The sequence below is a fragment of the Macaca fascicularis genome, chromosome 2, assembly GCF_037993035.2.
Source record: "Macaca fascicularis isolate 582-1 chromosome 2, T2T-MFA8v1.1".
In the NCBI taxonomy this organism is placed as follows: Eukaryota; Metazoa; Chordata; class Mammalia; order Primates; family Cercopithecidae; genus Macaca; species Macaca fascicularis.
The window spans coordinates 52,145,995-52,170,384 of record NC_088376.1 but is presented as its reverse complement, the minus strand read 5'-3'; the positions used below and the strand labels follow the sequence as shown (position 1 = coordinate 52,170,384).

Below are 24,390 nucleotides of genomic sequence, written 5' to 3'. Positions count from 1 at the left end.
CTGTCATCTAAGGCTTGCTAGAGTGAAGTATCCACTTCCAAAATCACCTACACAGCTCTTGGTAGAAGGCTTCAGTTCTCCACACTGTGAACCTTTCTATAGAGCTTCTTACAATAAGGCAACTGGCTTCTTCTAGAGTGAGTGATGAGAAAGAGAGCCCAAGATGGAAGCTGCAGTCTTTTATACCTAATCTTGGAAGTTACCTATTATTCCTTCTTTCATATTCTATTGTCACAGTGGCCAACAATAGTACAAGATGGGAAGGGACTACCCAGGAGGCAGGGATCACTGGGAACCACCTTGGAGATTGGCCATCATAGAACCCGACACACTGAATGATGAAAAGAAAATAAGAAATAAGTGTTAGTCGCTTTCCTTCTTACCTCATGTGGATGCTGTTGAAAGAGTCTACACTTAAATTTATATTACTGTCAAACTCAATAACTTCAGTCTGTATCAACTCCAGTTGTGTATCTGGAGTGGCAACTGGAAGGAGAGAAAGATGCTGAAGAGAGTATTTTGTGTTTGACTAGTTGGTATTGTTGGTGACGGATGAAGCGCTTTCACCTATCTTGTATCAAGTTGGAAAATCTTAGAATTTTACTGGTATCTGTTTTGAAAGAAATGCTGAAGAAAGCTAGCTTAGGCCCTTTTTTGTCCTTCTGGTTTCTGTCATATGAGGACACAGCAAAAAAGGCCCTTATCAAACACCAAATTCCAGTGTCTTGACCTTGGACATCTTAGCTTCCAGAACTGTGAGAAATAAATTTCTATTGTTTATAAATGACCCAGAGTGTAGTATTTTGTTATAGTAGTACAAAGGGGTTAAGATAGGTCACAGGAACAACTCACTGTGGCCCCGGAGTTGAGATATTTTGACAGTCCTTGCAAAGTCTATCTACCTAATTCAGTGGGTAGCTGTAACAGGCCACTATGATTGGCCAACTGAACAGGATCACATGAATGCTAGAGGGTAGTTCTCAAAAGGCAAGAAAAAGGGGATTCCAGGTGGTCAAAACAATAACACATGGTTGCTATGAGTGGACATGGTGGGAAGCTCACAAGTACCTGGGGTGGAGAGAGGGATATGGAAAATAGAGAGCAGAGTGAGGTGGCTCCAATGACCAGTTACAACTGGAACTCAGTGGCCCCTGGTCAGATGCATGTGTATTCAGTGCTGGAATGCAGAAAACCAGTGCAGATGCTGACAGACCTAACTTAACCACCCACCTCATCTCACTTCTAGCTCCCATCCAATCTGTATGTAATTATTTGGCCTTCCAAACCTAATAATACCTCCAGAAATGGAGACACAGGATCGTGTTGTGGAAAGAGCAAGTACTAGTAGTCAAGGCCCTCAGTCTCACGTTTGCCCCTGACTTGATCAAGTTCACTTCCTTCTCAATAAATATGGTACTAGGCCAGACAATATTTAAGCAGAGTATGGTGAAAATATGGGCAGGTCTGGGGGTGGGGGAAATAAAAGGATAAAATACCCCTGAGGGGATCAGATATATTTAAAATCACAAAGGTATTATATCATAGATCTCTAACTTTACTAAAAAATAAAAATGATAGAATGAAAATATAATTGTATTATTTTATCTTAGCCCTACAAGAGAAGCTAATCTTCTCTTGTGACTCTTCAGTTTTTAATAAGAGAAGTGCAAGCAGCTTTTTCTTATGGGCCAGGATGAAAAAGAGCCTTATGAACTCCCAGGAGGAGTTTTTTCTTAAGGAAATACATATCATTTAAACCACAGAAGAGAGGTAAGCAAAGACCTAGATTGTCTAGAAAAAGGTGGTATTAGAGAGACCCTTTATGTTTTCTGAGTTGCAGGGTTGTGGTGGGAATAACACTGCCACCTACCCCTTGGCCATCATTAGAAGGAAACAACGGGAAGCAGTTCTGTAAACGGTGGAATCCATTTGACTCAAAGCTTCTGGGGCCAGCTCCAGTGTACATAAACTGATTTTATGAATTTAAAGGACTGCCACATTGGGGCCCTGAGCAGAGCTACATGTTGTGGGAGGCCACTGTCCTCCAAAAAGGGCCCTGTGGCCCCAGCAGGGGCTGGCACCCCCCTGGATCCTCACAGCAGACATGATGTTTGGTGAACCAACTGGTCTTCAACAGTGACACCGTGTGGCCTAGAGAAGTAAAGACAGCCCTGAGCAATGATCTCTCCCCTTGGGTTGAAGATACCAGGCTAGCCTAAACCCAAACTTGGACAGTTAAGAGGTACACTTCAGGAGGAAGACACTGACCTTCTAATTACTAGGGTAGGCAGGGGATACAGTAATTTGTTTTCAGAGTTGATACATTGAGTTGTTGGAGCAGTTCCTACTGGTTAAATCAAATGTTACAAGTCGATTTTATTTACATTTCTGAAAATTCTTAACTACATAATATTGACTTTTGCAAGTTTTTGGGAGCCCTTGAGCATCACACTCCAGGCCACTAAACACAGCTTTGTTTCATTTCCTGTTTCACTTCGTGGTATGCAAACTTTTTTTTTTTTGGAAGAGGGGAGAGTGGGATGACCCAATTTTTGAATTTCAAATAACACTACACTGAATTATTAGTTTTTTCTCTAACGTATCTTTCAGTTGAAATGTCTACAATTTTATACGGAACTGTTTAATTTTTAAAGAATCTCCTGGGAAAGTTATTCATTCCACTCACTATGGTCTTGTAGTTGGAATGTTTGATTTTATTTCTAGTTGAACACCGCAGTCTGTTTCTTGTGGCATTTTTTAATACATAGGAATACGACTGTGTGAATTAGTCAATGTCTATAGTTCATGTGGTTTAGAGTGTGAGCCCCAGTAAGTGTCAGGCATTTTTCTGGCATGGAACAGACAGCAGTATAGAACAGAACACAGCCTCTTCACTCAAGGAATCTACTTGGCTGGAGAGAAGTTTTAGGAACAGAGAGGAGGAAGATCTGAGCTAATTTCAGTTGCCACCACTAACTTTGAGAGGCATAAATGTATGTACAAATACCAAAAACCAAAAATAGAGCCAGTTCATGAAATCAGTAATTTACATGGGAGGGAATGCTGCTCAGAAATTGTCAGGTGTTGGAGTCAAGGATACTTGGTTTTGAATCCCAGTTCCACATTTACCAACTGTGTGATCTGAGCACATCGCCCTATGTGCCTCAGCCTTCTCACCTGTGACTCAGAGAGAATATAGATCTACCTTCAGAGAGGTTTAAATTAGATAATACTGGCAAAGTGAAATGCTGAGGATTGCTTTATAAATTGAGCTTTATTATAATCATGAAAATGAGTCAAAAATGTGTAGATTGATCAGATCATCAATGCGTTTTTCTTATGTTCAAATCAAGAGTTGATCCATTTAATAAAGAGCTACAGGTTTAGACCAGATGAGATTCACCATTGTTAAAAGAAAAATTTTCTAGCTGAGCACAGTGGCTTATGCCTGTAGTCCCATCAACTCAGGAGGCTGAGGTGGGAGGACCACCTAAGGCCAAGAGTTTGAGACCAGCTTGGGCAACATACCAAGACCCCATATTAAAAAAAAAAAAAAAGCTAAGTATAGTGGCTCACACCTGTAATCCCAGCTACTTAGGAAGCTGAGGCAGGAGACTAGAGCCCAGAAGTTTGAGGCTGCAGTGACCTATGATCACACCACTGTACTCCACCCTGGTGACAGAGTAAGACCCTATCTCTTTACAAAAAATTTAGACAAATTAAGTTTAACAGAGTTTAATTTAGCAAAAAAGGATTCATAAATTGGGCAGCCTCCTGAACCAAAATAGGTTCAGAGAGACTCTGGCACTGTCGTGTGATGGAAGAAAATGTATGGACAGAAAAAGGAAAGTGGCATACAGAAAACAGAAGTGATGAACAGAAATAGCTGGGTTGGTTACAGCTTGGCATTTGCATTATTTGAACATGGTTTGAACAGTTGGCCACCTTTAGTGGCCAAAACTCAGTGACTGGTAAAAGAGTAAAAGAGTAGGTAACAGCCCGTTTATACATCCAGTTAGGTAACAGTTCACTATGTACGGAGAAAACTTTAGGCCAGATTTAAAATATGTAAGGAGGCAGCTTTAGGCTGAACTCAATTGAACATCGTATTTCTCTAATTCTGTGGATCTTGACCTCAGCTACGCATTAAAATCACCTGGGGAGTTTTAAAAATACTGTTGCCCAAACCCCAACCCCAAATAGTGTGATACAATTGATCTGCAGTATGCTTTGGGTTTAGGATTTTTAATCAGGAATTAATGTGCAGCCAGGGTTGGGACCCACTGGTTTAACTGAATATGGAGGTTGAGCAGATCTATGCTTGGGTCACAGGCAACCAGAGCAGTTGCCGATGAGGACTTCCCCCTTATACACCCACATTTTGAGCTAGAAGTGGTCTTGGAAACACCACTGGGGAAGGGAGTCACCTCTACCAACTGGAGCTCAAAATTAACTTTATCTCCCATCCTGTTAACCCCATGAGGCATTTGTGACCCCTATCAGTACCAGGGCAGGCTCCTCAACCAGCAACTGTGGAATGCCTAGAAAGGTGGATTCCAGAGGCAGCTCCATCCTAGCACAGCCGAGAGACTGCCTCTCCCACTTCTCCCATCTTGGCTTTCTTATCTCTTCGTGTGTTAATGAAGATGACAGTGTCCTTCCTACATACCTAGCAGGGTAGTTGTTAGGTCCATGAGACTGTGTCAGCAAAGTACGTTGTAAACCATGATATATGAATGGAATTAAGTACCCAGTGGAGATTAGACATTATACTTTTTGAAACTGTAAAAACGGCTGTTTCATAAGTCATAGCTTTTGCTGTCCAGCGGTAACTTTTCTACCACCTTGTAGCAGAGCTGTGTTAATTCAGGCATAGAAAATCTTGTATGCAGAATTACCTTGTATAGAGAATTGTTATATATAAAATAGAAATTCTGTATACAAGGTTTCACAAAAACAATACTGCAGTGTACTCTATTTTCTATCCTAATCAATGTCCTGTCATGACAAATCTAAAACATTCATCTAAAAACACCCATTTACCCAGAGGGCTCTGCCTAATGACTCCTTTGTTATGGAAAAACAATTACTGTATTTTTGTCATTATGCAAATATGGAGCACAAAAGTACACGAAATCTTAAAGAGAAAGATAAAAAGTAACCAGAATTCGAATTAAGGGTTTTAATTAGTCATGTCAATTTAGGGGTGGGAGAATGTTTTTAAGCAGAAAGATGCCTTCTGTATTGTGGTGACTTTAGAAAATGGCTTCTTGTGCTCTGATTTGCACTGCCTAGTGTGTGTGTACCTGATTGTGTGTTCTTACAGAGTTGTGTGTGTTGTGTTGTGAGCAGCTGGATGCAGGTGTGGTGCTTGTAGATGGGGATTGCAGGAGAAACGTGCAGGCTGACCTCTTCATCCCACACTGCTGAAAAAGGCAACTACCAACCTAACAAAATGTTAAAGGCACTTTCTCAAGAGACAGCCTAGAACATAGACTCCACGCAGAGCCACGTTACCCAGTTTAATCTTAGCTTAACTCTTACCAGCAGTATGGATTCAGGCAAGTAATTTGACCTCGCTGTGCCTTACTTTCCTGAAGATAGTAATGGTACCCACTTCATTGGATTGTTGTGAGGATTAAATGAGCTAGTATTGGTAGAATACTTAAAATAATAGCTGGAAGATAGTAAGCACTATATAAGTGCTAAATAAAATATACTTTCTAACTCAGTTTTATTTTATATCATCTGTAATTTAGTCCAAGATGCATCAGTATAAACAGACTATATGGGACTTTAAATTAATCTACATCTTTGTGGTGAGAAACGAACACTGAAATACCCAGTTTAAGAGTCCTCACTCCAGGAGTGGTTAGAGAAGAGTTTCAAATATTGCTATATAAATCTGTACCAGAAGGTACCAGGTAAATCAATTTACTTTTAAGAGGAAAAAAAGGAAATTATGACAATAACAAAAAAGCAATTTATAGAATAATATGCTTTGTACTATCAGTTACTTTAAAATACATTCATTCGTTCATTCATTGAGCGAACAGTTATAAAGAATCTACTCTGTGCAAAGGGCAGAGATTGGAGTGATGCTGCTTAATTAAGGAACATCAAGGATTGTTGGCAACCACCAAAGCTAGGACATGGGTATGGAACAGATTCTCTCTGAAAACTTCCAGAGGAAAGCAACCTTGTCAGCAGCTTAATTTCAGACCTTTAATCACCTGAACTGGGAGACAATACATTTCTGTTGTTTTAAGCCACCTAGTTTGTGGTAATTTGTTGTGTCAGCTATAAGAGGCTGTGATAGATCTAGAATGAATTCACTGCCTACTTGCCCTGTGACTACAGAGGACCTCTACTGTAAGCTGTTGGGGGCTGGCATGGACCAGACCCCAACCAGACCATCCAGACCTTGCACTATAAATCTTGCTCAAGGTGCTATACCCACTGATTGCAGGACCTTAAGGAAGCTGAAATAAGCAGCTCCCACCACAAATCTTACTCAAGGAAGTTAACCCTATCTCCCTCATGCGTACAAAGCCAGGAGAGTGACCAATCCCTAAGGTTAGCTTCATTATAATACTAAAAATCACACCCAGAGGTAGAGAGTTAACATGCTAATAAGACATGTGATATCTGAAGGAGCATGAAATCAAACTGTGCAGGTCTTAAAAGTTCTCCGCCTCTGCATGCCTAAACCTCACTCCTTTAAAACTGCCTTTCTATCACCTTCCGAGGAGGCCAGCCAAATAATCTCTGTCTTGTGCTACCTCCCTTATGCTTGAGCCTTGTCTGGGAAAACTCTTTTGATCTCATGTCAATTTATTTTTCTTCTTCTTTTTTCTTTAAGAGACAGGGTCTCACTATCCTGTCCAGGCTGGTTTCAAACTCCTGGCCTTGAGGGATCCTCCTGCCTCCGCCTCCCAAAGTGCTAGGACTACAAGCATGAGCCACCACCCTTGGCCTCAATTTTTATTGCATTGAGAGCCCAAGACCCCGATGGTAGGTAACAAAACTAATACACATCTCTTTAACTCTTTGCTCTCAGTCCTTTTTCTGGTTTCCTCTTGCTAGGCATACTCCTAGTGCAATACAAAGTTTCCATCCTTTGTTAATACTCTCTCCTTATGCTGTCTTCATGCCACATCTTGGCAAACAGCCTTACTTTCCACCCTAGTCATCTGGGAAAGAAGTATGGAAGTTGGCCTGGACACTTTCCTCTATTCCAAACTCCACATTCAGTTAGTCACCAAGTCCCATGGCCACAGCACTTATAATTATATTTCAAGAGAAATAGGAGAGTAACACCTGCATATGATTTTAAAAAAATACAGTATGAATAGAGACAGACAAATGGAACAGACTAGACATTTCCAAATAGACCCAAGTATTTATGTGTTAAAAAAAAAAATAAATGGAGGCTACAGTTTAAATATACCCCAAGGCTAACCATCTTTAACTATATAACCAAAAGTTCATCTCGATTTTCCTGAAATGCTAATTTCTAAACATAAACAAAACACAAAACATAGCTTCATGTCCTTGCCAGTATAATTCAGTGAAATTAAGCCAATCAGCTATAGATAAATTAGCTTGAACAGCACTATTTGTCCTAAAAAGAATGTTAATGTATAATAGCCAATCATGAAAACGGTGAAAATAATTTCTCCTTTATGCTTTGAACACTGTGCTATAACTGCTGTAAGGTGAGCTTCTTACCATTATTACCTTCTTACATTTATTCAAATTCTCCTGGTTGGAAAACTGTTCTTTTGTAAGTATGATACATTCTTTAAAATTTTCTAACTTGATCTGATTTGTTTTTTGACATATAAAAATTAGTAAATAACAAAGATATTAAAGAAAATAATAACTTTTAAAAACGGTGTAGTGATAACAACAACAGACATTTCAAAAAGATAAATTCGGATCCCTATCTCACAGCATATACCAGAATAAATTTCAAGTGGATCTGCAATCTAAATGTAAAAAAAAAAATGTAAAGCAAAAAAGTACTAGAAGAAAGCATGAATAAATTTTTATAACTGGGTTTGGAGATAATTATTTTCAAAGCTATAAAATGAGATCCCAAAGTAATAATAGAAAATCTTGATAAATTTGACTACATGAAAATAAAGGTTTTTTTTTTTTTTTTTTTTTTTTTTGGCAAGGCATACATCATAAACAAAGTCAAAAGACAAAAATAAATACTAGTAAAAATACTTGTAACTTATATTGCAAAGGACTAATCTCTTCAATATATAGTGACTAAAAATCAAAAGAATAAAATTTAAAAACCTGATGGAAAAATTGACACAATCATAAACAGTTCACAGAAAGAGATATATAAATGGCCCTTAACCACATAAAAAGAGGTTCAACTTTACTGATAATAAGAAAAATGTAAATTAAAAGTACGTAGAGATATCATTTATTATTTATTACACTGGCAATAATTCAAGCACTTGAGAACACACTTTGTTGGTGAGGCTGGGGGAACCAAGCACTGTCATACAATGCTAGTGGAAATGCAGAATGATACAATCCCTGATGGAGGAAACTGGGAAATATCTAACAGTTATGATTATGGTTATTTACCTTTCCACCCAGAAAATGCCCTTCTGGGAAACTACCTTGAAGGTACATGTCCACAAATATGAAAGAACATGCATACAAAATTTTTCATCACAATATCATTTATATTGTGAAGTACTGGAAGCAATCCAAGCTGCCACTAATAAATTAAACTGTGGCACAGCTACATGATGGAGTACTATGCAGACACAATAACAATAACAACAAGTTTTTTGTTGTTGGTGGTTTGTTTTTTGTTTTTTGAAATGGAGTTTCACTCTGTTGCCCAGGCTGGAGTGCAGTGGTGCAATCTCGGCTCACTGCAACCTCTGCCTCCTGGGTTCAAGCCATTCTCCTGCCTCAGCTTCCCCAGTTGCTGGGATTACAGGCACATGCCACCACATCCAGCTAATTTTTGTATTTTTAGTAGAGACGGGATATCACCATGTTGGCCAGGCTGGTCTTGAACTCCTGACCTCAAGTAATCCACCTGCCTTGGCCTCCCAAAGTGCTGGGATTACAGGCATGAGCCACCTCACCTGACCAACAACAAGATTTTTATAAACTAATATGCAGTGACTTCTGGGAGATGTTATTAAGTGAAAAATAAAAAGAGAACATATATAGGACACTACCGTGTGGAAAATAAGGAGAAATGTGTGTGGGTGTGTGTGTGTGTGCTTATTTTTGCAAAACAAACAAACAAAAGAAACAAAAAGGATAAAACAGAGACTAATGAAAATATCTACTTATGGAGGAGGGTGGGAACAGAATGGAAGCAAAGGATGGGAGTGGCACTTCTTTAAATATACCTTTTTATATTGTTCTGACTGTCAAACCAAGTAAAAGTGATTCATCTAATTAAAAGATTTTAAAAAGCAAACCCTAAAGGAGAATATAAAAGAAAACAAATGAATGTCTATATCAAATTATTATCGAGATTTCTTTGCAAGACCCCTTTATCCTTAGAACACAACTTACTAAGAATATACAGTCAGAGTACTGTTTTCAAAGTTACTTGAGAGCTGGACATGGTGGCTCATGCCTGTAGTCCCGGCTACTCAGGAGGCTGAGAAGGGAGGATTACTTGAGGCCAGAAATTTGAGACCAGCCTGGGCAACATAATGAGATTCCATTTTTAATATCTGAGAAGTAAAAATAAACCCAAAGGTTACTTGAATTACTCTTTTCCATACCAAACACAATACCTGATGACCCATGCTTAGTGTCTTTAGATTCTAAAGAAAAAAAGGGACCACAAGAAATCTAAACTTTACTTCATAGATGTATAATTTATAGTTATATTGGTATTGGAATTCTAAAGCTATTTTATGTACATTGTAGAATTTTAAAATATGCTAATTCAATAAGGAATCAAGATTTTCCATTTTCAATGTGGCCATGTAGAAGAATGTTCTTGGTTTTAGAAGGTGCCTATGAAGTTTTTTTAGTGGTTTCATGATGTCTACAACTTTCAGATGGTTCAGAAAGAAATTATGTGAGAAAGATAAAGAGGATAAAATATGAACAATTGATGAATCTGGTTGAAAGATAAAAGGTGATCATTGTATTATTCCTTCAGTTTTTCAAAGTACAAAATTTTCAGGAGAAACATTTTAGAATAAAGTAATATATTTACTTTTTTGGAATTTTTAAAAACGTATGTTTTTCTATTTAACTCTAATCAGAAACACATCATTTATATCAGCAAAATGAGCTAGATTATGCTTCAGTAAGCAGCAGTATCAAAATAGCAAGGGCTTAGAAAATCAGAGGTTTATTTCTTACTTATGTGATATGCCCATTAGAGTCAATATAGAAAGTCTGTTAATCATACTACAATTGTAGAGTCATCTCTAACATTGCCATTCTCCATGCAAGATGCAAAAACCAGCCATGGAGAGTCTCTCACAATTAAAATGCTTGACTGGAAATGACATGTACAGCTCATTAATCACATGACCCAACTCACCCCTAGGGGGAGTCAATGATTTGGAAATATCAGATGATTAGTGTTAATGACTATCACTCCATTCATTTGTTGTGTGTTACGCCACGGTAAACACTGATAGATGCAGTAAATTAATACACGGTATGTAGTGGTCAAAAGCAGATTCTGCAGCCAGATTATCATAGTTATAACTCAGCCACTTGCTTGCGAACCTTTGGCACGTTATTTAACCTCTTTGTGCCTCGATTTCTTCCTGTGTAAAAATTGGGTCTAATAGTCGTAACTGGGAAAAAAAATTTGGTGAGTTAATATACCAAAAGCATTTAACAATGGCTGTCATTTACTATCAGCAGCATCATTATTATTCTAAAGTATGAAACTCATACTTGATGCAGTAAGGAAATTTCTCAATGTTTTTCCCACAAATCAAGCAGTACAAAGATTTACAGTGAAAAGGAAGTTTCTCTCTCACATCTGAGCCTCATCATCCAGTTTTCCTCCCTAGATACGACTGCGACCAGCTGTGGCATTTATGAACCCATTGCCTTTCTGTGCCAAACGCACCCTTCCTTTCTCTGCTTGAGATACTGAAACATCTTTCCTTTCCCAGCTGACACAGTGTTAAGTTTGCTAGAAGGCCTGGAGGGACTCTGGAAGAAAAAAGGGGATTCTCTTCCTTCCTGATTCTCGTAGACCTTCTGCTCTTGCTCCTGTTGTGCTGGGCTGGTATGTGAGCGACGCAGTGATGGAGCTCACACCAACAGGTTTGGTGGGTGCCCCAGCTGGTTTCCCTGTGACCAGTTCCTCAACGGTCCTGCAGCAGCATCCTGGAAGCTTTCCAGTGTGTCCCCACAGTGGCCCAACCAGTTTCCCACAAGTTCAACGCACTCCCCATGGGCAGTTTCCCCATGAATTTTGTCAGCACCCCTCAGCCATGGATTTCTTGCTTGCCAGCCTCAGCCTGATGGTTCCCCCGTGGGGGAATTTGCACCTCGCTAGCCCTGGCTTATTACTCCCAACCTGTCAACTGGGGATCAGCTCTGACCTGGAGCAGTCCAGCAAAATGCACATCCAGAGGGCTGCACCCTCTCCCAGGAAGTCTGGATCCAACCTTGAGGGACACCCCTTCCAAGCTCATTTCTTCCTTGGGTACTCTTTGTCAGCCCTAGGGTATTGTTCAGAGTTCTCTTAGTGTTCCTTTTTAGTAAATTCCCTGTACGTAATCATTCTTCATATGAAACCTTCTGTATTCAAATTATTTGTGGTTTCTGTCCCTGAATCGATCCTGACTAATGCAGCAGCTTCCTATTGTAGTCTTCCAGAGATTTTTTTATGCCTACGCAAGCGTATGTGTGTATACACACGCTTTTATTATGTAATGGGAACACTTTATACACAGTCTTTTTTTTTTTATTTTTTTGAAAACGGGGTCTCTTTCTGTCACTGCAACCTCGAACTCCTGGGCTCAAGCTATCCTTTTGCCTCAGTCTTCTGAGTAGCTGGGACTACAGGTGTGTGCCACCATGGTCAGCTAATTTTTAAATCCTTTGTAGAGTCAGGGTCTGGTTACGTTGCCCAGGCTGGTCTCGAACTTTTGGACTCAAGTGATCGTCCCACTTCCGTCTCCCAAAGTGCTAGGGTTACAGGTGTCAGCCACTGTGCCCAGTCACATGTTTGTTTGTTTGTTTGTTTGTTTTTAAACTTAGCTATCATTGCATATCAGCAAAAATACAGTTATCTCATTTTTAGCAATCGTATAGTAGTTCATTGCATAAACAATTCCATAATCTATTTCACCAGTTTTCTATGGATGGGGAGATAGATTTCCAGTCCTTTCTTTCCACAGTAGAATTCTTATTTGATAGGTTTGTATGCCCATGTGCAACCATATCTTATCTGAAAAATTCTTCCTGTAAAAGATTCTACTCTTAAATTATCTCCACGTTCAATGCCACCACCATATTATAGGTGTTCCTCATTTATAAAAGATGGATGTGTAGTATTTTTTATTGATTAGAATTAAGAAAGCATTTTTATACATTTTAATTGTTTAAAGAACATATAAAATCAATGAAAAATATATCCCAAGGAAGTGCTTCAAGACAGGCATGCCCATGCGTATATTCACACAGAGAAACTTAACTCTGTGTGATCCTAGAACACAAATCTCTTCTTGAGAATCCTTTACATGCTTTTTAAAGTTATACACATTTAAAGTTAATAATACTTGTGCCAAATTGGCCTATGCCTCCATTCAAGTTACTATAACAAAATTTTTTTTTTTTTTTTTTTTTGAGACGGAGTCTCGCTCTGTCGCCCAGGCTGGAGTGCAGTGGCCGGATCTCAGCTCACTGCAAGCTCCGCCTCCCGGGTTTACACCATTCTCCTGCCTCAGCCTCCCCAGTAGCTGGGACTACAGGCACCCGCCACCTCGCCCGGCTAGTTTTTTGTATTTTTTAGTAGAGACGGGGTTTCACCGGGTTAGTCAGGATGGTCTCGATCTCCTGACCTTGTGATCCGCCCGTCTCGGCCTCCCAAAGTGCTGGGATTACAGGCTTGAGCCACCGCGCCCGGCCCAAAATATTTTTTTGAATATTTAAAAAAAATAGTTTTCTTTTCAAATTGTAACTTGTGGTAAAACATAGAAAAATGTACTAAACAAGCTTGTATAAAACAGTAAAATGTTCAAATAAGCCCAGGGAAAAAGCACAATGCTGGAAAGAATGCGGTACAAGGGGAGAGGAGAAAAGATTTCATACAAAACTACCTATTACAATACAGAAAAAAGTATAAAATGTTCCTACTTTGGAACTTAAGTACAAAATGACACTGGCATTGGATCACTTCACTATCTAAGCCTGAGGAGCTCTCAGAGGGTGGGGAGAGATGCTAGAAAGAAAAGGAATAGCAGTTTTAAAATCTCAAGTTGATCAGTCCAAATTCCACCCGTTTTTTTTTAGCTGAAAATATCATCCCCCTCTGTAACCTCTACCCATATGGCAAAGTTCATCCAGGCCTCAAAATATTCCATTAGGTAGTCCACAAACACCCTACTCATAGGGGCTGGGATCTCTGTGTGCTGGAATTTGGAAAATGGAAATAAATCTACAGGCTAAATGGTGAACACATTCAGTCTTTAAAAAAGAAAAAAAAAGCATATCCCTGTGAAATTTTATACACATATATATGTATATATATATGTATACATATGAAATTCTCTGTAGTTAGAAACATATTTAAACTAGCCACAGACCAAACTAGACCTGCATTCATCCAACGCTGGAATTTTATGCTAAATACTAAGGTCCTTCTTCTTGGTCAGAAGCAGGCAACAGTAAAAGTGGTGCTTTGTTGTGCCACTGAAACCGCTCCCTGAGTGGGTCTTCCCCATATCATGTGTTGGTAGCACATGCAAACCCCTGCTTTTAAGGAAAGGACTGCTTGGAACTTTGGGACCTGTCCAGGGCTCATGTGCTGTGCCTCAGGATAGGATGAAGCTACAGATGATAAAACAGCTACGTATAAAAGCAGGTGGATTTTGTATAGGGACATATAAATAGGAAAGGTCCTGGAGGAGAGGACTTATGCCTGTGCCCCAAAATCCAGTTTACAGTCACATTCCTGACTATACATCATGAAAATTGTGTGTGTATGTGGGTGTGTGTGTATGTCCATGTATATGCTGGTGGTTTTTATCCCTACCTTTTGCCCATGCCCTTTCCTACTTCTTAGTAAGGCCTAACAACAAGAATTTATATGAAACCAAGATTCTTTCCAGGCTCTTCTCAGTCCCATAATTAGGGACTGAGTGAGGCTGGAGCCCTTTGAAAACAAGATGGCAGAACTGAAGAAGTGAAAAGCAGTCTCTCTTCAGATTAGGGATGTCCCTCACCCCTTTCCCAGCACCAAAGTTTCTTTGCAAAAATAGTATCTGAGATACAAAAGGAAAGGCAGATGTGCTTGTGAATGCATCTCACCAGGGCCTGGTCCAGGATCAAGGGTGCTACAAGAACAGAGGGCTGGGAGCAGCTGTTTCCAAGGCCTCTGGCTGTAGACAACAAAGAGCTGGTCCCCCACATGGTCAAGGTCTGCTAACTGAGACAGTCTTCACAAGAGTTTTCGGTGGAGGATCTCCCAGACCATCCGCTTCCGGAAGTATGGCATGTGTTGCTGTGTGAAGTTGATTGGTCTGTCTTTGGTAATACAGTTAGCATATTTGCAGGCAAACATCCCATAGTCACTTCCATTCATCTGCTGTGGAATTTCCTGGCTTTTCTTGCTGAAGAGCTGCCAGCCATTGGTGTCAAACTCTGTCTTTTTCTTGTCAATGTTTTCTTGCTTTAGGTATTGCAAGAGAATTCTGCAGGCTTCATTGTTTATCCCACCCATAGAGTCGTAATAGGTAATATTCTTCTTTCTAAAGTCCACAACAGCTAGACACCAGTGCACTCCCAGGTGAATGGGCACCAAAAGAATGTCAACAGAAAATACATCTACTTTCTTTGTCCAACGTTTCACTGCCTGATAACCAGCCGTTTTTAATTTAGTGAAGAAAAACATATTAAATGCATGCACACTTGGCAAGCCCTTCTCTTTACTTCGCTCCATCAGCATATTCATGTAGAAATTGATGATCTCATCATTGAGCCAATTCAGATGGTTTAGAGTTTGAATATCTTTGCGTGTAATGGTCAGGCGAAATGCTTCACTGAGAACTTCATCCTTATTCCCATTACGAAATACATTCTTTATTTCTTTCTCCATTTCCTGGTTTTGAAGCTGTAAGGCCAATGCTTTCTGTTTTTCAATGTGGCGCAATCTTTCTCGTGCTCGAGAATCATAAACACTAGTTAATTCTTTGATCCACAGCTCTGCCTGGAAGAAAGTAGAACTGGGAGTTGGAGTCTGGGAATCTTTCACTTTCAGTAAAATCACAGAGTCTGATCCTTCAGATTGTGTATTTGAAGCTGCTAAGTTATCTGGCTGATGTGGAACAGAGTGGTGATGAGGGGGTTGATGAAGAGTATCAGAATCTTTGGATCCAAATGCAACAACATCTGGGGTATAAGAAGAGAGGGAATATATACTGTGGGACAGCTGTTCCTGGTTAGTTAAAATGCTGGCAGATCCAGATGATGAAGTATCAGAGCCAATGATCTGAGATGCACAAGAGTTTCCACTTTTAAATAGTGAGTCTTTCAAAGTATTTTTACTGGAACTAAAACATTGAGACAGGTGTAAAGGAAAATGTGTGGTAGGTTTGGCTATAGAAAACTGTTTCCCTGTGACCATCTGTAGCAGCTGTCTGTAAATCTCTCTTTCTTCCTCTTGAACTGTCTCTTCTGCTGTACTAACATGTCGCCTCTGAGTTTTCTTGGGGCTCAAAAGGCTTCGACGACATGAACCACTCCAAGACGGACTTGGAACAGGTTTAATAGGGAAAGATTTTTCATATGCAGATACATGGCAGTGATGGTTTGACTTTCCCGCAAAAATGTTTGATAATCCACTTGAGGTCTTTCGGGTTTCGAGGTAAAGACTTCGGCTGTTTCTTGATTTCTGTAAAGATGAGCTTGATGATGGAGTAGAATTTCTCCATTGGCCATTTGCACTCTGGTCAAAGGTTCTTAAGTCGCCTGAGCCAAGAAAACTGTCTGAGGAAGGATTATCTGAATAATAGCTTGGATTATAAGCTGCACTTCTTATGGAACATGTAAAAGATCCGTCCAAATGTCCTTGCCTGGAAGATAAAATCCATTTCAAGTCTTTTCACATCACTGACTTTAGCAAAGATACAAAGTCCGAACCGGAACCGGCTGCCATGCGAAGGGGTTTCCCGCCCGGCGCGGAACGCCACAAAATGTTTTAAACCCACTAATTTACAAGGAACAGAAATTTATTTCTCACAGTTCTAGAATCTGGGAAGTCCACGATCAAGACATCAGCATATTCAGTATCTGGTGAGAGCTGTTCTCTGCTCCATGGATGGCACCTTCTATGTGTCCTCATGTGGCAGGAGGGCAAGGCAGCTCCCTTCAACCTCTTTTATAAGGGCATTAATTCAATTCATGAGGCAGAGCCCTCATGACTTAATCACCCTCTAAAGGCCCCACCTCTTCATATTATTGCACTGTGAGTTAGGTTTCAACATATGAATTTAGGGGGAATACCAACACTCAGATCACAGTAGCCTCTAATGTAACAACATGAAAATGAACAAAAATATTTTAGTACATTCTGAATTACTCCAAGATGTAACTTGGTTCAGCATTTCATCCTTGCGGTAGTCACTTGGCTGTATCAGGTGCTATTCTCTCATATCGCTACTTCTTTTATTAGTGTATCCATCTTCTGATCACTAAAACATCTTTCACTTTTCCTATAGAATGTTTCCATTGAGTAAAATTTACACTTATAGGTACATGGTTTTGATAAATGTATACAGTTGTGTAACTACCACCAGAAAGATACTGTAGAAAGTATTTCCATGACCCCAGCAAATTCTATGTGCCCCTTTGTCATCAACCGCTTCCCCTACCCCAGCTCCTCGTAACTACTGATCTGATTTCTGCTCCAACAGCTTTGTCTTTTTCAGAATGTCATATGAATGAAGTGACTTAGTATGTAGTCTGACTTATTTCACTTAGCATAAAGCTTTTGAGATTTATCCATGTTGTAGTATCAGCAGTTCTTTCGTTTTTATTGATAAGTATTCCATTTATGAATGTACAATTTATTTAAGTATTTGCCAGTCAATGCTTCCAGTTTTTGGTGAGTATGAATAAAGCTACTCTAAATAGTCCTCTATAGGTCTTTATGTGAACACATTTTCATTTTTCATTAATAAAAATCTAGGAGTGGAACTGCTGAATTGTATGGTATGTGCATGTCTAAGTTTGTAAAATAAATAAATAAATAAATAAAACAAAAACAAACAAACAAAAAACAAAAACAAAACTGCCAAACTGCCTTCCAAAGTGTCTGTACCATTTTGCATTCCCACCAGCAATGAATGAGAATTTCTGTTGCTCCCCCTTCACATTAGCGTTTGGCCTTTATCTCTGATGGAATGACTGTAGTTGTCTCTGGACTGATCTCTTAGTCCTATACCTTCCAAACTCTAATCTGTCTTTCAAACAGAAACCAGAATGAGTCTCTAAAAATGCCCTCAACTCCTTAGTGTCTCTGACATCCTCAGGATAAAGTCCAAATTACTCAGCATGACATAGAGAAGATCCTTCAAGCTCTGAGCTCCATCCTCCCCCACCCTCCCAATCATATCTCTTGCATCCCACAAGCAGCTGGACACAGCTAAGCTTAATTGGCTCCAAGTTACAGCGGGTGCCACTCTTTTCTAACACAGTGAACCTGTGTTGGCAAGTGCAGAGGTTTGGACAGAGCATTTATTTTCTTCTTTGTATTCCCAAGATGAAATTACCCTCTGAATTCTGGAAAACATTGTCATTCATATAACTGAGCGTCTGCTAGGTTCTTCTGTTGCAACTACTTTTTACGAAAATTTCAGGAAAGTGGAAAAACTAGTCCAATGAACATTCAGATTTAAGTTCAATAATTGTTAATATTTTGTCACATTTGCTTCATTTATCTATCTACCATTCTTCTCCTCCTCTTCCTCCTCCTTCTCTTTATTCTTTTGCTAAACCATTTCAGGGAAGGTGTATGTGTCTCCTAAAATTTAGAGCAACTCCTTCATAACACCATCATTACATCCAAGTTAATAACAACCTTCTAATATTGTCTAATACTGTCTACATTCATACATTCATATTTTTCCAATCATCCCCAAAATGTGTCTTACCATGTTTTTTCTAAACCAATATCCAATCAAGCTTCACACTGCATTTATCTACCAGTGAATATCTAGCTTTTTTAGTTTATTTTTATTTATTTATTATTTGTGTGTGACAGGATCTCACTCTGTCACCCTGGTTGAAATACAGTGGCACAATCACGGCTCACTGCAGCCTCATCCTCCCAGGCTCAAGCTATCCTCTCACCTCAGCCTCCCAAATAGTTGGGACTACAGATATGTGCCACCATGACTGGCTAATTTTTAAAAAAATTTATGCAGAGACGAGGTCTCGCTATGTTGTTCAGACTGGTCTCTAACTCCTGGACTCAAGTGATCCTCCTGCCTCGGTCTCCCAAAGTGTTGCGATTACAGGAATGAGCCACCACACCTGGCAACATTTAGCTTTGATTGAGGCTCAGTTTACCCAGATACTTGCATCTTAACCGTGAAGACTCCGTTTTGTCCCCCAGACTTCCAAGAAATCTCACTTGAACTCCAGCTCCATTCAAGGTTCCTGTGTCCTTCAAAAAGCCTATGGTTAAATCTATTGGATATTCAACACTTTGTATTACAAATTTGTTGTTCAACTTTTTTATTTCCTCAACTAGACTCTGAGCATTTTGAGGGAATGAGTGTTCTTTGCATCAGTCATCATGTGTCTTCATGTAAATGTTCAATACACGTTTTAAAAATAAATGACTGAATACAGTTTCTTGCTCCCCTACTATGAAGAGCTTCAATAAATAAATCAATTCTAGGAGGCAGGGAGCCAGTCAGAAGGGAGTAAAGGGAGGATTCAACAATGGTCTGAGAGGACATTTCAAATACAGGAAGCTGCTTTGGAGAACTTTGAATAGAAATAGGAATACTCTTCTCCCTGTCTCAGTAGGGAAAAAGCTTAATGTTTATCATTAATTAGAGATAAACCTGGAATCTATTGGCACTATGAACATTTTGGCCAGATAATTCTAGAGAAAGGATTATAAATACAAAATTCAGGAAAACTGCATCAAAACAGCACACTTCTGTTTACACAGCTGCCCTGCCGTTGCTTTTCTAATGTGTTTTTAAGCAAACATTCACTCCCAGTGGGTCCCTAAATTGGACCCAGACCAGTGCTTTATGCCCATGCTCCATGGAAGAAATCACAGTTTATCTACTTTAAACTCTGAAGGTGAGATTTCTCCCTGAATATTAGCCTTTTCTGCTGTTAAAAAGTCATATTCATGGACAATTTCTCTTTTGGATAAACTTTTTTTTCAGATATTTCCTTCTTCCCCACTTCCCATCACCTGTGGGGCTAATTCCAGGATCTTATATTAACTGATTTCAAAGTGAAGTGACTCAGAGACTGCATACCACGACTATTTTAGGTGGAGTCTTTCCTCCTGAGTCACCCTGTCCCCTGGTAGCAGGCATCCTGCGGATTTCCTCAACTCTGCTGTGGAGAACAGGAAGCCAAGGCCAGAAGCAGCCAAAAAGCAAGGCATCCCAGTGGCTCCTCCCAGTTACTGGAGGACCAGCAAGAAAACCCTGATTTAGTAAGAATTCTTTGGCAAAAAAATTAAGAGTTTACCGGAGGCAAATGGCTTTAAGAATGTTATTTATGAGCAAACATAGTTTTTTTTTTTTTCCGGTGGCAGGTTAAAAGTGTTTTCTTAGAAAGGAAATTAAGTAAAATGCTGAGTTATCTGAGGAGACTTCATTAGCTATTTTCACTAATAGGGTAACCAAAGACAAATAAATTACTCAACTCCCTTTTCAACAATTTTATCAAGTTTTCCAGCCAGGAATATCCTCTTCATTCACTTCTGTCATTCTTCCGGAACCATCTTCCAAATAACAATTGGTCATGTACTTTCTCACCAAGCCTTCGTAACTACCTGTGACATGATACCATCAGTAGAGACATCATTTGGGGCTGAACAAAGACTAGGGAATACTAGCCATGCATGTTGTTCTTCTCTGACCCCATCCCCACAGCAGACATCATTCATCTATCTAGCTAATCTGTATATCTCTCCCACTGTAACCAGTGTGCTTTCAAAATAGCACTGTAGGAAGCTACTACCAAGGAATCAGAACCTCCAAATTTGAAACCAATTTACAATGAAGAAGAGAGGGGTAATGCACAGCAATGTTATCAGGCAAGGGTGAACATGGTGGAATAGTATAAAGAACGTGAAAGTCACACTTAACTGCTAGTTTCTGAGCAAGTTTCTAAATTTCTTTTGTAGAAAAATCCATGTTCTACCCAAAAGACACGTGTATGCTCATCACAGCACTATTCACAATAGCAAAGACATAGAGTCAACCTAGGTGCCCATCAATGGTAGATAGGATAAAGAACGTGTGGTAGATATACACCGTGGAATACTAGGCAGCCATAAAAAGGAATGAAATCATGTTCTTTGTGACAACGTGGATGCAGCTGGAGGCCATTATTCTGAGTGAATTAATGCAGGAACAGAAAACCAAATACCTCATGTTCTCACTTATAAGTGGAAACTAAGTATTAGGCACTCATGGACAAAAAGATAGCAATAATAGACACTGGAGACCACCAGAGTGAAGTAGAAGGAAAGGAAGGACTTTAAAACTACCGACTGAGTACTCTACTCACTACCTGGGTGATGGGACCATTTATGCCAAATGATCCAAAACTTCAGCATCATGCAACATGCCCATGTAACAAACTTGTACATGTACCTTCTGTATCTAAAATAAAAGTGGAAATTATTTTTTAAATATCAATAAAGTAAAAAGGACAGTTTTTTTTTCTTACATCCATTTTTTATACATGCAAAATGGGGTTAATAATGCCTTTAGTGTTATTGTAAGAATTCATTTTTTGGCTTTTTGTTTCTAATGCATGTGAAAACTTCTAGCACAGTGCCTCCACATAGAAGATATTCAATAGACGTCAATTTATCATAGTTAATTGAAAGGAGACCCTGACTGAGAGTGACAGTTCACTTCACTGACACTGAAGATTCCTGGGAGCCACAGCATTTTTACAAGGCAGAAAATGCTCAATGATTCTGCTCACCACAAACGTTAACAAAACGTAATCTTAGTCACTGCTCTCCAAAGAGCAAAATATTGGCAATAAAAAGTTTTTTTAAAATAAAATCACAATTAAGTTAACCATCCTTAGAACCTTGCAAGAATGTCTGGTAGAACACAGTTACTTCTGGGTTTCCTGGTAGCCAATGACCCCCTTCAGCGATTATTCTGCCCCCACCCCTTCTTAATTCTTGTTTTGGTGCCTGTTAGAACCTCTACGAGACAAGGTTTCACATCGAGGAAAACTAAGAGCCAAATCACTTTCTTTTTTTTTTTTTTTAAACTCTTGTTAAAAATTATTGGGAAGGGAAGTGGTGACTGCTGGTTTAAGAAACTTTAAATTTCAATGCTAGATGATATTTCCATCTCCCATCTGCAGTTCAGTCCCCCTCAAGATTACTTTCTTTCATTCCTTGAAGAGTCTAGCGCCTGGCTTTCTAAGTGTAGTCATTCTCTCCCAAATTGACATTGTCTAGTTTTTTATTTTAGTATTCATTATAAATGATCATTCCAAATACACTGCCCTTTCTGTTCCTTTTCGTCTGTCATCTTGTCCTCCACCTCCCTATGCTACTCACTCCTAGGGTCACACCTTGTGTCAGTCTGCTAGGACTGACATAACAAAACACCACAGACTGGGTGACTTGAACATAAGACATTTATTTTCTCATAGTTCGGGAGGCCAGAAGTCCAAGGTCAAAGCAGATTTGTAAATTATGTGCCAAATCTTTGTTGGCAGATTGGTTTCTCCTGGGGCCTTTCTCTCTTTGGCTTGCAGATAGCGCCTTCTCACTGTGTCCTCACAAGGTCTTTCCTCTTTGCACCCCTGGAATCTCTTTGTGTGTCCAAATTCCCTCTTTCATAAGGGCATCAATCTGACTGGATTAACCCCACCATGCTGGCCTCATTTTAACTTCACCACCTCTTTAAATGCGCTATCCAAATACAGTCACATTTGAGATTATGGGGAGTTAGAGCTTCAACATATGCATTTAGGAGAGACATGATCAGCCCATAACACACTTCCAAACTTTTTCTTCACCTATTCCTGAAACATCTCTAAAATCTCAAATTCCAGCATCACACTTCTCAATCACTACCTCCTCTCTTTCTAGCTCGCTCTGTTACCTAAAACCAATAATTTTTCAACCACACTGGGACACACAATTTACAAATCCAGTGCCTCTTTTACTATTATTTCTCACACTCCCTCACATCCTTACTTCCCTCCTTATTCAGCTGAAGTTCCACAGTCCATCATTGTAACCATTCACTTGCATATATTCTTGAATCCTTTGCCCATCCCTCTCTTCATGGTATCTGCCTGGCAAAGTCCCAATCCAGGTTGACTCCAGCTTTCTTCCCACTTGCTGGCTATACCTCTGCCACTGAACCTTACTAGGAAAAACACCCAAGTCTCCTGTCTAGTCTCACTATCCATTCACGGTCACAGACTCAAGTGTCCCTCAGCACCTGCCACATTTCTCTAGTCTGTTCACTCTCCCACTTTCCAAGCCAACTGTTTGAACCTCTCTTCTTTTAAACCTTTAACCTTCTCTCCCCATCCTCATTCTCAGCTGATAAAATTCTTTCCTGTTTCACTGAGAAAACAGAAGTATAATAATGAGAAGTTTCTGCTTACCACCTCCAAGCCCATTGCTATGTCCTCCTTCTGTTGCTGACACTGACCTGCCCTGCTGCCATCTAAGGTCAGTTCCTCCGTCTATGCACACACTCCCACCCTTTCTCACCTACTCAAGGAGCCTGTGCCAGCAATTCTCTCCTTTATCTCCTTTACGGTAAATACCTACCTCCCCTCCCTCATCCCCCCTCCTATAACAGTATACAAATATGCTACAATTTTTTCCATTAATTTTTCCCGTTGGCTTCTACTTTTCCCCTAGCTGCTGCCCAATTTCTCTGCTCTCCTCTACAGCAAAGCTCTGCAGAAGAGTTACCTCTTCTATTTCCAATTTCTTTCCTCCCATTCTCTCATGAACCCACTCCAGTTGGACTCTCATCTCATCTCTAACTCACCAAGAAAGCTCCTGTTATCAAGGCCAGCAGTGACCTCCACATTGCTCAACCCAGTAGCCGATTCTCAGTTCTTTCATATGATGTGTGCTTTGGCAGCATTTAACTTAGTTGATCATGCCTTCTTCTTAGAAAGTCAACTTTGAGAATAAGTTCCTGATCTTAATTTCTGACTCACTGGCCATTTCTCAGTATCCTTTCTGACTTCCTCTCATGTCCCCAAACTCGGTCCTGGGCTGTCCAGGATTTAGTCCTTGGGCCTCTTTTTTATCAACATGCATTTCCTTAGTGTCTCATGGCTTTAAATACCATTTATATGCTGACAACTGTCATATTTATATGTCACCCAGACCTCTTCCTTGAACTTCATATTTGTATATCCAGTCACCTAGTTGACATCTCCACTTGGATTTCTAAAAGGTATTTCAAAACTTAGTACATTCAAAACTGACCATGTCATCCCTCTTCTCCCAGCCCTGCTCAGTCAGCTGACTTGCTCACTTCTGTTAATGACAATTTTATTCTCCCAGTTTCTCAGGCCCAAATTATGTCGTCTTTGACTTCTCTCTTTCTCTTACACCCACATCCAATCTGCCACCAATCTTGTTGGCACAAGCTTCAAAATATATCCCAAATCCAGCTTCTTTTCACCACCTCTGCTACTACTACCATCATGATCCGAGTCATCATCATCTCTTACCTGGATGGTGGAAATGGCTTCAGAACTCATCTCCTTTATCTCCTCCATACCCTTTACCACCTATTTACAACACAGCAGCCAGAGTGAACCTTTTAAAACATCAAGCACAGTGCCTGCCACATAAGTGATGCTCAATGAATACTCAATCAAAAATATTATTCTCTTCCCAATCATCCCAGGAACTCTAGTAAATATGATTTTATGCTGCTTCTATGTGACTGGAAAAAATGTCTAATGCCC

The 24,390-nt window shown here is 39.7% G+C and overlaps 1 pseudogene; it reads right to left on the bottom strand.

Annotated features, from left to right (window-relative positions):
• Positions 1-13,156: 13,156 nt before the first annotated feature.
• Positions 13,157-24,198, bottom strand: LOC102118792 (sentrin-specific protease 1 pseudogene; annotated as a pseudogene).
• Positions 24,199-24,390: the final 192 nt, after the last annotated feature.